The sequence below is a fragment of the Oxyura jamaicensis genome, assembly GCF_011077185.1.
Source record: "Oxyura jamaicensis isolate SHBP4307 breed ruddy duck chromosome 4 unlocalized genomic scaffold, BPBGC_Ojam_1.0 oxy4_random_OJ84313, whole genome shotgun sequence".
Classification (NCBI taxonomy): domain Eukaryota; kingdom Metazoa; phylum Chordata; class Aves; order Anseriformes; family Anatidae; genus Oxyura; species Oxyura jamaicensis.
This window is the reverse complement of record NW_023303866.1, coordinates 638-5,999: the sequence shown is the minus strand read 5'-3', so window position 1 is coordinate 5,999 and position 5,362 is coordinate 638. Positions and strand designations below refer to the sequence as shown.

The 5,362-nt window shown below is 38.6% G+C and overlaps 1 long non-coding RNA gene across 1 annotated transcript; it reads right to left on the bottom strand.

Moving 5' to 3' along the window:
- Nucleotides 1-1,435: 1,435 nt before the first annotated feature.
- LOC118157229 lies at nucleotides 1,436-4,818 on the bottom strand. Its single transcript, XR_004746587.1, has 3 exons — nucleotides 4,038-4,818; nucleotides 2,261-2,350; nucleotides 1,436-1,630 (listed from the first exon to the last, which is right to left on the bottom strand). It is a non-coding gene; the product is annotated as an uncharacterized LOC118157229 (long non-coding RNA).
- Between the last annotated feature and the right edge of the window lie 544 nt (nucleotides 4,819-5,362).

The following is a 5,362-nucleotide window of genomic DNA, read 5'->3' as shown; positions in this document are numbered from 1 at the left end:
TGGAAAATTGCCTAAAACTACACTCCTTGACATTACAGTGGATCTACAGTACGGGCACTTCTAAGTTGCCAAAGTAACTCATTCTTGTGAGTAAAGACATTTTCAGCTCTCTTCATTTACTTTCAAGAACCTTGTTTATTCTTTTTTTTTTTCCCTGTGCATTGCAAGCGTCACTAGATCAAGTTAAACATCTGCCTTAAGTATTTTTACAGCAAATATTAAAATAATTCCAAGTATTCTCAGTAATTTCTAAGGTATGAAATTTGTTTAAATCCATCCAAAAAAAGGAGTCTTAGGGCAACTTAAAAGGTTTGTCTAGAAAAAGATTAGCATTTTAATTTAAGTTTTCCTGGAATAAGTCATCCAATTTCTGAACAGGCTTTTCTATTAATGCAATTAATCTTCACCTCAGGCTGAGAGCCTTAAGATCTTCCTCAGTTCTCCTAAATAACAGTAACATCTAGCACTTTACAAAGGTTTCACCAAATAACTTCTAGTATCTTTAGAGTAGATATCATTACAGTAAAAATATACCTTAAAATTAAGTCGATTTCTTCAATGCTAAAACAACAAATTTTCTACATTATTCTACCACTCCATTAATTGGTAGGGAAAAATGCTGGGTCACTAAGCTACTCGATCTTCATAAACAATCAAATCACTCTGATGTTATTTTCAGGAAGGATTTTTCCTCCCCTTGCATCTCACTTGCAATGCTTTTTCTCCTGCCCAACCCCAGCTTGCTAGTGACTCCAACCCCAGTATCTATTGTTTCTCCTTCTGATCATCTAGAAGGTAAGGAACCAACCTTAGGCATACTGATAATTGGGTGCCTTTCAAGTAGAGAGAACTAAGAATAGCATCCTATCCCCAAGAGCACTGAAAACAGCTGACAGAGCAAAACACACACATTTCTGACAGCTGTGTAACACTCTGAAAAGTCATCAACTCATTAAACAGTATTTAAGTTCTAATGCGCAGATTTACCTGGGGTCACAGGTTTTGAGTTCTTGTTCCCTACCACAACAGATGTACTGATGTTTACATATTGGTTGCATAGTTCAATGCCTGTTTGTAGTATTTTTCTATACTAAAAATATTTCAAAGAGATAAATAAGCTGATGTTACGTGTCACCTATGCAGATATTGGCAGGTACTGATTTACAAATCACTCAAGTTATAAAAAAAAAACAAACTTATTTTGAAGGAAGTGGAAGGGGAACAAGTGTCAGCCTTGACAGGTTTCAGAATGTGTTTTATCATATACTCATAAGTAATTACAACTTCTTATGTAAATCTGTATTAGCAAGGCAAAGAAATTTATCTCTTATAAAAAAAGATAAAAACGTGATACTGAAAAGTAGAGAAAAACCCAGTTTCCTTCTTTTACCTCCATCTTCCTTTCCTCAATATATTTTCAAGTATCAGTTAAAGTTTCTAGATGTAGCACTGTCAGGGCCGTCATTGCCGGACATTTGAAAAGATTTATACTATAAGCCTGTTTGTTTTGGCTTGGGATAAAATGCATTTTAAGCCTGTCTTTACCTTCATTGTCTTCCGCAGATACTCTCAGGGCTTCTTGTGCTTCCTGAAATACCCAGTTATGTTCCTGAAGTACATCTCTCAGTTTCTAGTAAGTGATAAGAATTTTTTCATTAAGATAAGCAGAAACTAGAATTCTCTATGTATTAACACCGAGATATGAACACTTAATTTTATACCCCATAAGGCAAACACTCTTCCGCCACCCCCTGAAGTCAGAGGATTCAAAAGAAGGGAATTCAGAAGCAGAAAACCCCTCGGTTCATCTTTAGAACGGACCTGCACTCCACTTCTCAAAAGGGTAGGAACACATAAACAAGCTTTGCTTCCAACAGCTCAAAAGTACAGTATTAGAAGGCCCTGATCAGTTGCTGAGTATCTTCAGGTACTAAACTACTGCAACACACGCACTGCATCTCATCTTCTGTGGGGAGAGGGCCAGAGGGAGGGGGATTACCCCCTGCATTTTATAAGAGGCCAGGCTTGCCATCACAACCAAAACAGCAGGACAGACAGTTCTGTATAGTCTCTGACTAATTGCAGCTGCTCTCAATCAAGGGCAAGCTGCATTCCAAGGGCAGGAGCAGTGAAGGCCTTCCTACCCTTGAAACCTTCTGAGAGCACTGCTGGTATAAGGACTGCTTCATTTGGACTATTGACAGCTACCATTTCCTTAAGAAGTCAAAATCTGATTTGTTATCCGGAGACATGAGCTCACCTTCTTGTCCAATCCAGGGAATGTATTTTGCAGCTTCTTTACAAGCATCTCTCGCTTCTCCCATTGTTTTTTAGACTCTGACCCACCCAGCTACGTTTAAAAAAAAAACAAAAACAACTGTTTCAGGCTTAATGTAATTTACAGAAAAATCAAACCTAATCAATACTGCTTACCTGACAGAGTCACTCCAAATGACAAAAGCACTTAAGACAAATCCAAGTGGCAGAAGTGATTCCTCATACACAATCAATACTCAAAGTAAGGCTAAAACTTTCAAGAGTGTACAAAGTCTTCAGTCATGAAAGACTGGCGTTCTTTATTTGATTAGCATATACAGTGCAAAGTTACATACCAAAGCATCAATAATTTGAAATTATCTAGTTCGTATGTCTTTAAAATAAAAACTATAGCTAGCAGTGATTCTGCATGGTATTTCAGGCAGAAGGCAGTAGGGTTAACATTCAGGAGGTAAAGGAGATTAACAAGTGTGTAGTATTTAACCCGCCACAGCCTATCAACTGTCAATTGGTCTGTTTATATCAAGATTCATGTGTTTCAAGGAGAAACAAAAACACAACAGAACCAATGCTGTGTCAAAGCACCGTCAAGTCCCATCAGAACTTGGCAAAAAGTTTTCATCAGCAGGAGCTCCACTAACAGCTACCCTAAGTTGGGAAAGAGGGAGGTTTCTTATGAACGAGTGCCAAAACTTCCACATGCCACAAGCCGTTCTGTTAAGTACTCCACACAAAAAATAAGCAAGTTCCTTCGCAGGAACTGAATGCAAAGTGGTTACACGTCTACTTATCTACAGCAAAGATAGCAACATACTTCTTTACTTAGCTAAAGGATGGTATTTGCTGAGCGAACATAAACTAGATCGCCCAGGAGTACTCCCAGGTAACAGAGGACACGGTTCCTTCCCTCAGTGAGCCTACAGCATCATTAGGAAAAGAGCTATGCAAAGTACAAGAGCCAGTAAAGGGATGAAGTGTGCTCTAGCTTTGGGAGCCAGTTACCCCTGAGAGAAAATTTCTCAGCATGAGCTAAAAATCCTGCAAGTATTCCCATTACTAATCTCTAGTGCAAATCTTCAAAAGCCTCATTTCAGCTGATTTTTTTCCCCACTCCTCAGTCTTTCAACTGTAACAGAACTGTTGAGCGGAGAAATCAAACTGCTGCCTAAAACCAGGTCCAGTGATGCTTGTTGGCTACACCGGCTGCGTAATAGTTCAGTATCTGTACACAAAGGTCAAAGTAAGCATTCCATTTAACATATCTGATTCATTGCTTTACAAGATTTCCCTACGCCACAGGTTTTTTCCAACCTAAATGATCCTGTGATTCTATCACTACTATCGTAACAGGGTAGGAGTAACAGAAGATGGTGAACTGTATCTATTTGAGGAAAAATAAGGAATGACCTGATGAGGCAAGTAGCCTCATAGCTGCTAACTCCTGATAACATTCACAGCAACTGAGCTGTACCCAATGCCTCACATAGCGCTGCTCCCTGTCATCAACTTCTACCCTGAGAGCAGTAACTAGGCCAATTAGGACACAACTCCATAAATACTAACCAGCAAAACAGGTAGCTTCATTTACAGGTAACTTCATTTAGCACTGCCAAAAAGAATAAAGCAGAAAAACTCAGAGGGCAAGATTTGAACTGGATGGGATTTTCTGATAAACACCGAGTTCATGCCACTACCGTCACTGATCAAGTCAGACGCTTCCACTTACTTCATAGCACTTGGACAGAAAAACCAATACTTACGTTATTAGCTTTTGGCTTTTTTGCATCTTCCTCATCACTGTTGACACGGTGTGTGGGAGAACCTTTTAGTTTCCTTTTGCGAAAGGTAGCTTTAAAAAGGAAGCAGAAAAGAACTAAAAATTACCTTCATTAAGTTTACCTCAATAAAATAGGTATATAAATATAAACCAGAGCTCTAGTAACTACTTGTGAACTGCACAAGATGTTGAACGGTCTTCTGTAGTAGTTTCTTACTACACTCCACAGGTACACAGAAACTCCAAGCAAAGCCACTACTGGAAAATACATTTCTTTACCTTATTTACCTCCTCAAGTTTTATTTAGTACTTTGGCAACTAAGCAATTATGTCTCATAGGAAACAGCCTTATTTGTTTGAACTGCCCCGTATTTTTACATACGAGTAAAGGTGTATCTTGCTTTTAACAGTAGTAGTTTTCCAAGTGAAAGCAAATTTTATTTAAGCTAAGTGCTTTTGGAAATTTGGTCCTTAACCAAGGCTAAAACCAAGCTACGAGTTGTGATACGCGCTCCACTGCCAATCTGGAAGTGCTGGTGATTGATTTCTGGCTCAGGTGCACACTGGAGGTTACTATCAAACAGTTTTCAACATTAAATCAAAATGCTTGAAAGAGAACTATGCGTATTAAGTCAGAGATAACCAAATAGCAGTGATACCTAAGTTATTTATCAATAGTTTATATGAGCCAGAACTTTCTGAATATCTTTGGGCCCAGGTGATCATCAGAGATTACCATCTTAGCATTAAGACCTGCCCAGTCAGGTGCATTTTCACTGCCACGATGCACGGCTCATGAAGTTACATTACCACTACTTCTCCACGTTAACTTTGCTTGAAGCAGCACCTTTTACTACATGAATACTCTTTTAAATAATTTTTCCAATTATTTCAAGTTTCCCAGTCTTTTTGGAAGCCTGCTGGCAGAGCACGTCTGTCTCAAGCATCTGCAGCCAACCTCTCGTCCCACACTGCCAAAGGACAGTCAGCAAACAAACTGATCACACAGAAAAAACATGCTTGCTTTCAAATCTAAAGGACCATCTGGACAACCAAAATAGCTTTAATTGTGAAAAATTAAGTATTCACATCTTTGCACATAAACACATTTTTGTATGGAAATACTTCCAAATACATTTTCCACTAGACTCATTCACTCTGGTATCAAAAATGGAAGTGGCATATAGATAAAAAAAATAACACTTCCCAAAGACAGAGTGGTAAAGCATCAGCAATAACTAGCTCTTCATTCAAGTTCCAGAGGTCTACCAGAAAAGACTGGTAGGGTTTTTCAGAGCATATTCATTT